The following is a 12206-nucleotide window of genomic DNA, read 5'->3' as shown; positions in this document are numbered from 1 at the left end:
ATTTAATGTGATCGATATTATTTTTACATGTGGAATCGAAACGTTTGATGGACCGAATATGTTTATCTCTAAAGGCAACTTAATACGTTATTGAAAAGGGGAGTATAGTGTATGAAACACATGATTCATATCCTAGTTAAGTCACTGTCCATTTGGTTTAATTTATTTGTGTATTATAAGCTTTTATTCCATTTTGAAGACCTCCTTGTGAGATTGAAGTGAAGAACAGCACTTAAAGCGTTGTTCTTTTAGTAAAAAAAAGAGGATACAAGGCTTATAATTTTGTACACAAGACGAGTGTTTCGTTTACAAAATACTCATCATTGACGCTAGTTAAAGAGTGTGAAGTGATGTTATGCCTTGTATTAATACACCATATTGTTTTGTATTTTAAAGTCATTTTGTATATTTTCTATGTCTAAATCAGAAATGAAACTGAATCTTTTCACCAGAGGTCAACGACGTGAAAAGACGCACCAAATTTCAACGGTTTATTTTTCCCAAACAGTCGTTTTGCCTATGCACTGGATTAGAGAGTTTCTTTTGTGATTTGTTTATATGGGTTATAAGATAAATAAAAATAATGATGATTATAATAAAATTAATAATAATAATAATAATAATAATAATAATAATAATAATAATAATAATAATATTGATGATAATAATATAATAATAATAAAAGTTATCATAATGAAAATATTAATGATATTAATAGAAATAATAATGATAATTATGATAGTTATGATATTAGTAATGATAATAATAATAAGAAGAAATAATAATACTTATAATAAAAATGATAATAATAATAATAATTATGATATGATCTTCCATAGAATTCAACATAAACAATAATTGATTGTACTGTGTGTATTACACGCCTTTAACTTAAATATATTTCAAAATGTGTTCTATATATATATATTAAAACTTACTATTTGAGCTGAGTCCATCAATCGTTAGTTGTCTCCAAATGATAACCGATTAAGATAGTTAATTCTCAATTTCCTACGCTGGTAGCCATTTTAGCAGACGTCAAATTCCCTTTGGCTTTTTCTCGTCGAGCCAGAGGACTCTACATTCAAATATTAGTAGAATTCTTTGTCTCAGCGAAAAACCCTAGGATAAAGTATCTATGACGTAAGAGACTGGTCCTCATCGTCTTTGAAATGTCACAGGATACAGATGCAAATAATTTCTGTGTTCAAAATACATCATAACTGTTTTCAGAATATTGTTTCGTGTGTAAACTTGCGTAGTATTTGTATTTTAATAATTTAGTCGCCCCCTCAATGGTCTATTCCGGATTCTTTTATCGCCTTTTGGGAAGCTTTCTAGATTCTTCCACGTCAACAGCGTACTGAGTTTTCGTTCATTTCATTCATCTTGTTTACCATATTTGGAAATGCAATCAATAAGAGGGGGTGGGATTATTTTAGTAAAATCATGAATGGATTTTGTCAATTTATTACAAAATCAATTCCAACATCAACAGTCTTGCAAAGATTTTGTAACGTAGAATTTTTCATTGAATCTAAATATAGATTTAAACGTTGTCATTTGTGAATTATAGAGATATGTTATCGCTCAATATCGTGATGTAATAAATAAACAAAGTCTATTAAAAGATTTGATAACATCAGGAATAGCAATGTACATAATAGCAACCAAATAACGATCGTTTGTATTAAGTATTCATTTGAGAATTAAGAATCGTGTTATTATATCTAACTTTAGAATGCATTGCTATCTTCAGTTAAACGTGCAAAAAGTCAATGCAACAATCTATAGTTGATATGACGTCCATTTTATAATGTCGTCATAGAATCAGAATATCAAAAGTATAATATACCATCATCTTTATTGTGAAATTAATAATGTATAGAATTCTAAAGTTTATCTGAATATATTAACCATAACAATCGTCCTACACTTGGGGTGGTAAAATACCACGCAATAATTATTGTTTTATTAATTGTTATAGGTTTTTAAAAGGATGGGATTGCTATTTGTTAAATATAAATAGAGGCCCCTGAAGCATTTATAGCTCACCTACATCTTTTCCTCATGTTACACTGTCAGAATGGTTAATTAAAGTTGATAAAGTTCTGAATCTATGTCTTAAACATTGCACCTATATATACAAAAAATAAGGAGATCTGGTATGAATATGATTATGAAACAACTATACACCAGAGTTCCAAATGAAGTGAATGTTAGCAATAATAGGCAACCGTTAGGCCTTCAATAGTGAGAAAAACCCATGCCGTATAGTCGGATATTAAAGGCCACGACATGAAAAATGTAAAACAAGAACAATAAAGGCCTTATTTATAACAAAATAAAATATTAGAAAAACAAATGTGACAGACATGAACCAACGACAACAACTGACCTACATGCTCCTGACTTAGGACAGGTACATAGAAAATGTGGCGGGGTTAAAATGTTTAAAAACGCTCAACTCTCCCCCTTACCTAGGACAATGGTGTAACAGCACGACATATCAAAAAATTGTAAAACTCTGTTGCAATTGGCTCAACTCAAAAGATCGCACTTGTTGTAATCCCTGTGTCCATTATATATGTAGCTTACAATACCTATGAGGTTTCCTTATTGTTGAATGCCGTACGATGACTATATTTGTTCTCATTCTTGCCCTTTGGTCTCTGGTGGGTTTGACCCATGGGCTAAAATACTACATTTTGTTATATCTATACTTTTGCTTATAATATATTCAAAATTATGTGCTGACACAATATGTTTTCGTATCAATGTCACCCGTTTTTAACTTAAGATCTTGTTTCCAAATAAATAGTATATTAAGAAGAAATAACAGATGTGACGTAACATACAGATCAATTGTAGGAAACGAATAATTTTAATCTGTATATTTCCAGCACGTTCTACCAATAACAACACAACCGCTACAAGTATCAATGATAGGACTACATAATAATACCAAAGCTACTGAAGTAGTTTTAGGTGGCCATGCAGTGACAAGAGAACCCAAAGAAGAATAAATAAAGAAAATTCCTCAATATAGCAGGTATATCTATACAAACGGGTTGCAAACTTGTAGAATGGAGCCATTAATTAATGAGTGTATCAAAGTGTTTCTTTTTTTAAAGAAAAATCATGACGGTATGGTACAGAGAACCCAGAAAAATAAATAAAGTTGAAAAAAAATCATTTATATAGTATTATCTAGCTGTGCAGTTTTCATATTTCAAACTGTTTTGGTTCAAATAAATTAATTACTACACGACAAAAGAATGATAAAACTGACCGATGTCAACATCGCAGAAAAAGTGACGGGGACGAAGTTTCCCGCCATATGTTCATGATTCCGTCCCAAAATCAATTGTTGTCCTTTCTTGAAAAGCTTAGTGTTTAACTGATTTGCAGAATCTGGTACTGAGAAGTATTTTTGAAAGTTTCTGTAAAATTCATTCAAACTCTTTTCTTAACTCGATTGAAAGCTTGGTATCTTGTTTAGTCAGAGATAATTACCCAACATCTCCTTTGACGCGTCTGGCGTCAAAATTTTAATCCTGGAATCTATGATAAATTGTTACTATTTACAATGAAGCTTTTGAACCAAGGATTCTTAATGTTAAAAATGCAGTCAACCCTTGAAAGATTCACGAACGCTTTCATGAATTGGTTGACCCTTATAAAATATCTGCGTCACAGAAAAGCACGTATATTGTCCACTGTGTCGTAGCTAAAATTCCGTTTTCTTTCCCTTGATTGTGATATTACGAAATGTGACTTCTTATCGATCTTTACTTGGTCTCTTTCTTTTGCTTTTTCTTTTTTAGCCATGTCATTGTCAGTTTATTTCCGACTTATGAGTTTGAATGTACCTTTGGTATCTTTCACCTCACTTTTACTTATCATGAACATCACGACGGTTGTCATTAGTTGCGTAGCAATTACCTAACATTTCTAAGCATCGGAGTTTCTACTGATTTTACTTGAAAGGGGTTCATGTTGCTTTTGCTTGGTATTCAGTTATTTTTGTTTGGTATTTTATTAAAAATGTTTTTTTTTTGTTTCATCAGGTTACTGTGTGGTCGATCCTTTATCCTGAGAAACTGTGTTTTTTCTTATTTCAAACTTTTACGCTCGGTTCGGTTTTTTGGGTTAGATAATTTACTTGTACAGAGGATTTTCGAACGAACTTATATTACTTAAAAAACAACCTTTTGACATCAAAATTCCAATACAAAATCAACGGTGACGCAAAATTAGCATCATCATTTCCATCTTTAAAACTCTATTAATGTGACCACGTCTTATTTTTACGATAAGAATTTTCTGGAAGTACAAGATTACATCATGCCAATGGTTTAAGAATAAGTAGTGTGTTAATTGGCTATGTTATATTAAGAAAAATCATTTTCAGTTACTGGGTTTCTATTTTTATCTATTCTTTTTCGAAACTTGTATTCAATATTTTCTTCCACATTTGGGGTTTGTTTTAATGTCTTGTTGACGTATGTAGCAAAACTTTTTTTTAAAATTAAAATAAGATTGACCTTATCGAAAATTGATACTTATTTCCTCTAAATAATTAATATGAAAGGCAATATTTTAGTTACAAGCTATTAATTCTGTCACACCTAAACATGCTTAAGAACATGAAATCGATATCATACGAACAATCCTATTTCCGTATTGTAAAATAACAGACATGAGAAACCATACATAAAATTGTAAACATAATTAGATGTCAGATCATTAATTCCACATTTTTGTGTATCTTCATTGATAAAACTGTAATATGAGATGTATGTTAGTATTATCTCTCCAATGACAAATTCATTAAGATAATCATGGAAATAGTGATTACAATTTCGATATATTAACGGCTAAAAAGATATTTTAAGGTAGGATTGGAGTAAGGGGGAGAGGAGGGGGTTATGGTTTTACAAACAATATGAGGCTGAATTGAAAATGCCCAAGTTTGTTCTTTTGTAGCTAAACTTAAAACGGCCGGGGTGATGAAATTCGACTGTACTGTTTAGATTATTGCAACTGTACAATTGAGAATCATCCCGACTGTTCAGTACTGAACACAAGAGATAATAATTGAGAATAGGACTAGAAATTTTTAGATAAGGCAACTCTAGTGGTGCTTTAAGTTATATAAAACTAATTTCTAGTGATCTTATTTTTCAACAAATTCTTGAACCAAAGCATGCACATATTATAAACTAAATCCTCTGTTTCACGTATTTATCATTTATTACTTTTCCATAATGTATAATCAAAAATAAAAAAATAGTTACTTCGGCCATTGTTGATCGAAAACAATGGCTGTAAAGTAACTTTTGGGTTTTGGAGCAGATGAATACCGATCTTGACCTTGATAAACAATAAAACATACTCATGGATGTTTAGCTAAATACCTCTATGATAAATAAAGGCAACAGTAGTATACCGCTGTTCGATAAGTAAGATGAATTTTCGATGATAGAGTGATGTTTATTAGTTTTTATACTTTCCACGTGTCCGTGGTCACGCCCTCTTCCTTAATAAAACCTCGTAATCCTATTTTATTTCGTGCGTTCAAATCATGGTTCTGTGAAGTTTTCATTCAGAATCGGTAAATGCTGCCTTCCTTCCACATTTATTAACAATTTCTTTCATCTCTGTTTTCCATTCGCCTTTGTGTAATGCGATTGCAGAATTTCTATCAATAGGATTCCGTTAAGATCGCAGCATACGGAAAAACAGTCGGCAAATATGAGTACGGAAAGAAAATTATTGAATATCAGTAAATTTCATGTACATTTGGATAAAATATAAAAGGATTCTCTTCTAAAAAGAAAAGTCAATGTACATGTGTTTAATAATAAAAAAAAAATAGCCATTCAGTTATATAAAACATATTCATCTTTTTGTCAAATTTGAAGCATAATATATAACTTTTAACGATTTTGGTCGTTTTGGTTATAATGCTCTCAAACTTTTCATGTTTTTTACTTTAGTAGGTACCAGAGTAAGTTAAACCAGAAACACGTGTTATCTGCACAAAAATCATATAATTCGGTTTTTGTTTTTGTTTTGAAGATCTAAGACTACTAAATCCTTTTAGTTGAAAAACCGACATACCATATTTTTCAACCAATTTGTGATGGAGACCGTAAAAGTTGTGTAGTGTAAAAGGATGGCCGTTGTGACCATGGATGCTGAGATTGATTAGAATCAGGACAATATAAATATATAATAAGTAACATGTGACCTACTTTTATAACTTGAATGACCTTGATATGAAAATATAATAATATAGGTATGTTTCACTTATGATGCACTTGTGATGTCACTGATGTTAATACTATATTTAAGTAAACTGGTCGGATTAGGTTAATACTGGACAGTGAATTATTTCATTAATTCTATTAACTCTGTAATTAATTTTGTAAGCAACAAATGTCCATACACTAGTAAGCATTCTCTGACCAGATATGTTCAACTGTCAGTCATCCTTATGTATATTACATGTATTTGGTAACTTGGTAATTTCTGATTGACAAATGATTGACAGGTGATTTCTAAAGATGGAACCATTTTCACTGCTTTTGGAACTGCAACATTCCATGTACACCTGTTGTTATTTGTTAATTGTAAATCATTGTCCAAACTAGTTTTATCTAGATATGGGCAGCGATATTATAAATACAGAAGCTTGAAAAAGCTTCAGTAGTTATGTTTGAATAAATTAATGTACTGTACCATATACTGTATTGTTTCGGAGAAAAACTATTTTGTCCTTGTGAACAAAAGGTGTTATAACTAAAACTATACGATCAACGACTATCACAAACGTTACTGTTAGGACCGCAGTAACATCGATTTTAAGCATTCCCCATAACCATGCTGAAGGTGTTTTGTGTAACAATCACACCCCTGTATATTTTTAATGTGATCATACATGCGTTTAACAAATCAATAGATTTGAAACAGTGTTTCTGGCGATACCATTCTAGTACACAAAAGTAAAACAAAGTCATGAGTTTGCCCTTTACACAATTCATATTCAATCAAAATCATTAAAATGAATTATTCTATAAGTGTAGGTCAGCTTACCGCAGTAGAAAGGTTAGTGTAGGCCAGCTTACAGCAGTATATAGATAGGATTAATTATGTTGTGGTTTTAACAATCCTTCATGAAACATGTGACCGATATTGTGTTTCTGAAATATTAGAGACATTTGTTAATTCCCTATTTGATGTACGTCTACCCACTCGTTGGTGAGTGAATATTCAATATTTTGTCCTTCACTTCTTTATTAGTATCATTTGAATAGATTAAAAATACCAGCATAGTTTCAAGCACGAAGAGCGAGTCTACAGATTAAAATACTAGCATCAACTTAAGGCATTTAAACTTTTACAACATTTCCTCACCTGATGATTAAGGTTATTCCACAAAATATGTGTTGCTCACACTAACTTCGGTATGATACATTTATTTTGACAAAACGGCAAATGCAAAATTCGTCAGTTTTTCAGTTGCATTGTGGAATAACACTATTATTGGATTTGCTCCTACATTTTAATCGAGAATACTATTTTATTTAGCTTACCTGACCCAAAGGTTCAGGTGAACTATTCTCATCGCTTGGCGTCCGTCGTCGTCCGTTACATTTTAAAAAAAACCTTCTCCTCTGAAACTACTGGGCAACTAGAACCAAACTTAGCAACAATCATCACTTCGATATGTAGTTTGAAAAATGTGTCCGATGATCCCACCTGTCATTCAAAACAGCCTACACTGTGATAATAGGACATAGTGGTAAAATTCAAGCTTTGTCTATAATTATCTTTAACACCACACTTAAGACAGACAAAATCTGACAGGGCAGCATCAAGAAGTACTAGGAAACCATACATTAAACAAAGTATTACGGTCAAAGTATTCGTCGTTTTAATTTGGAACTCTACGAATTAAAGTTTATGACTTACTTAGTGATGATCGATGTTGATTTTGAAAGTAGAAAATTTAAGAATAACAGAACATTTAATTATATGACAAACAACATCACCTGAAAGCAGCACGTGAGTTTTGCCTGCCAATCAAAACGACGGAATCCTTATGAAAAATATCTGTGGTGTAATTATTTGTATATAGATTTATATAAAAGTAAGTGCAGTTAAAGAAAACTATTTATATACAAAATCGCTAACTATGAATTTAAGTTCATTGCTCTTAAATATAATAGCATCATTAAGTTCTTGACGTAGGTGTTTTCAGCTCATTTCAACTTTATTAATAATCAGAATGTAAAGAAAAAGACAATTGATAAATTTTAGAGTCATTAGGGCATTTATGTTCCAATTCCTTTGGGCAAAGTGTTCTTTAGATGAATGTGGTTATTCCTTTTAGATTCCTTTAGTCATATATCTCGTCAAGTTTTAATTTTGTGTACATTATTGGCTTTTGAATCTATGGATGTGACCCTCCTTAGACCAAAAAATGAGCTTCAGACGCACCAAGTGTTGTTTTCATATTCAATAAAGAGCAAAAATACATACATTACTTAGAAAATACATATATACTACATCATATGCTTCAAATCGGATTAGAAGTTATGTGTGAGTTTTGCTTCTCTTGTGTGCACTATTCTTGTATCCAGCTTTTTTTGTGCAGAAACGAAAAAAAACCCAAAAAACAAATAACTACTTTTAAATTGTATTTACGTTTCTCATCAATATTCAATTAGATTTTTGGAAATAACCTCCACAGTCAAGATGTATCTATCATTTTCCATTTACTATTTTACCACATCATACTTTAATTCTCAAAACAACCCCTGCTATCTCGATCATTTGAATAATAAAAGATTTACATGGCGGATAATGCATACATAGCAGTGATAACATAAACGGTACCAATTTAACTCGAGGCAAAATTATTTGAAAATCTAAAACCTATCACAAACGAGGGAGCTGATCAAACGAAAACAGGGCTTAAAATATAGCCAAATCTTGACAAGTGCTGGTTACTAGACTGGTGACTTATCGTCCACCAGCAGAGATATTGACCCAGTAGTAGTAATAACATAAACGGTACAAATTTTACAGCTCCAGATGCACATTTCTACAATCAACATCTCTTCAGTGATGCTCGAGGCAAAAGCTTATCTTTACCCTGAACATTCCGTTGAGTATTTTTTCACATCTTAAATGATTAAACGGAAACAAGTGACAAACGCAGATTATTTTCAAATTTTCAAATTGAAACGTAATATTTTTCTTTGTATATATTGGCAATATCATAATTATATATGATATATATACATATATGTGTGTCAATCTATAGAATGCTGTGTATTTTCTACAGTGTAAATGTGGTAATATTTTTGAAGTAACAATACCAATGATACATACCTTCCTTATTTAATGTTTTTTTAATGGGATATGCTTCATGTATTAAAAGATAAATTCCCTTTGTGTGAATTCGACAAAAGTACATTAATTAGAATCTAAACATTAAAAAAAGAATCAATAGGAAATCTCTCCAGTTCTGCTTTGCAGCAATATGACATGATGTTTTGGAAGACCTAAAACAGTTTTAAAAATCTGTTATGAATCTTGTCGTATATGAAATTTTTCTGCTGAAGCCAAAGTATCCCAATATGAGAGTGGTGTAACGGCACAACATAAGAACAAACTTTATATACCTATATGGAGTCATTTTCTTTCAGAACGATAGGTCTTTCTGTTGAAGAATCAACCCGGGCGATACAAAGTTTCAATGAAATTTGTTTCAAGGCAAAAAATAATGACCTGTGTAAGGTCAATATTTTCCCTGATTAAAATGCAAACTATAATTTACTTAAACATGTAATTTGTTTGATAGCTATCGTGTGCTGTTGCCAATTGTGGTTTTACGTTTTAATTTTCCATCTTTGATGGGTTTAAGACAGAAACAATCCTTTTCTCCGTTTATTAGGCTGAAATACCAAAAAATCGTCGTTGACACACATCTTAAACCTCGAAACAAATAATGTGAAGTTTGTAAACTTATCGCTACAATAATGGGACATTATGTGAGATGATTTAAAAATGCAAAACTTTTCATAACACTTTTAAAACAAGCCAGATTTTAAACATTTGTGTGTAGGATTTTGAAAATATTATTGATTTATACTGTATTGGATATCATACTTTGAACTATGGATATATATGTGTTATATGTACTTGTACCACGATTTCGTTGCTCTCTTCGTACCAGTTCTTAACTTTTTATATCTATATGTAATACTTTTTTTTCACATATTCCGTTTTTATGTATGCTGGCGTTTGTTTTTGTAGCAGTTCAGTGTTTCTGTTGTTCCGTTTTGTTTCCTCTTATAGTTGATGTGATACCCTCAGTTTTGGTTTGTTACCCGGATTTGTTTCAGTTAAATCGATTTATGACTATTGAACAGCGGTATACTACTATTGCCTTTATTTACTCCATCAATTGATCAAATGATCAAATATTCTTATTTCTGAAGAAAAAAAACCCACGTACTTTATGATTGGGTTGTGAGGGGATAAGATTTAATCCTGATTCTTAGTTTTAAAAATTGTTTTGCCAAACAGAAGAGAGAATTTTTTTTTCCAATAGTTCGTTCAAAAATTGATGAAAAAAGATAAAAAATGTCATGAAAATAATAATAATAGCATCCCCCTTTCATAAACTAAATTACTTGTATTTTCCATACACCGTAACAATTCATTTGTGGCTTGCTTCATGTAGTTACAGTAATTTTTTTTATTGTAACTGGATAATGATTTCTAAAGTTAATATCTAGATTAATTAATTAGTGAGTTTTATTTCACAGTATAAATGAGTCGTAGGGCGTATTAAAACCTAAACGCACCAAACAAGAATATCCCATTTTAGTGTGGTCGGTAAAATACGATGTCAATCTTGCAAATCCTTGCAGAAAATAATATTCTTTGGCGGTATATAAGTCATATAATGCATATTTTTAGGTTTTTTTTATCGTATAACACACCTCGCGGTGTCAGGATTGCCAAAGAAAGACCTCCCTATGGGACATTCGTCGGTGTGTTATACGACAAGAAAACCCTTAAAATATGCATTATCTAGAACATACAAATCAATCGAAAAGGGTTAAACTCATTAGATCAATACAAAGCAGAAAAACATCTAACAAAAGCACAGACCGGACATTTATTGTATTATTTTTTAATACGATTTCTCGAGTTTACACCAATTACAACGATATTATTTCCACTCTGTTTTCAATGAAGTACAATATTTGATCTTTTTCCAGAAAGTTTTTATCCCCTTGGTCAGGAAAGATTTGATGTATCCTGTAGTTGCATGGCTATAGGGATACTGACTGAACTTTCACAGTATTATGTTAAAGGAGAATTATTTTCTACACTGACGTGTGACGTGACTGGCAAAAAAACCCTCTTCTAGGTTTTTAATACGTATGAGAACAATGTTACAGATACAGATTATTTTATTAACTAATCAAGGTGACCTTTATTTTAAGGGGAGATGAATTATTTATATGCCATTCTGTTTTTCTTTTTTGACATATTTGTTTGTATTATAGTGATTACGATTATAACACAATGTTGTTGCTATATCCCTATTTTTGCGTCTGGCGTATTGAGTTATAAATCTGGTACCTTTGATAACTGTTTACGCCACTTGGTCGATGCCACTGCTGGTGGACGTTTCGCCCCCGAGGGTATCACCAGCCCAGTAGCCAGCACTTCGGGGGTTGACATGAATATCAATTACATGGTCATTTTTATAAATTTACTGTTTGCAAAAGTATGAATTATTGGAAATACTAAGGATTTTCCTATCCCAGGCATAGATTACCTTAGCCGTATTTTGTAAAGCGTTTTGGCATTTTGGGTCCTAAATGCTCTTCAACTTTGTACTTGTTTGACTTTCTAACTATTTTGATCTGAGCGTCACTGATGAGTATTATGTAGACGATACGCGCGTCTGGCGTATTGAATTATAAGCCTGGTACCTTCGATAATTGTTTGACATGTTTACCTATTATGTCTGTTTGTTTTGTTCACACTTTGTTGTTAATAAAATGGAATTTTATACGACTGTCATACAAGTGAGAGGTTTAGCTAGCTGTGAAACCAGGTTTAATCCACCATTTTCTACATAAGGAATGTCTGTACCAAGTCAGGATATG

This window comes from Mytilus californianus, unplaced genomic scaffold, assembly GCF_021869535.1.
Source record: "Mytilus californianus isolate M0D057914Y unplaced genomic scaffold, xbMytCali1.0.p SCAF_3, whole genome shotgun sequence".
In the NCBI taxonomy this organism is placed as follows: Eukaryota; Metazoa; Mollusca; class Bivalvia; order Mytilida; family Mytilidae; genus Mytilus; species Mytilus californianus.
The sequence above is the reverse complement of the archived record's forward strand: the minus strand, read 5'-3'. Positions refer to the sequence as shown.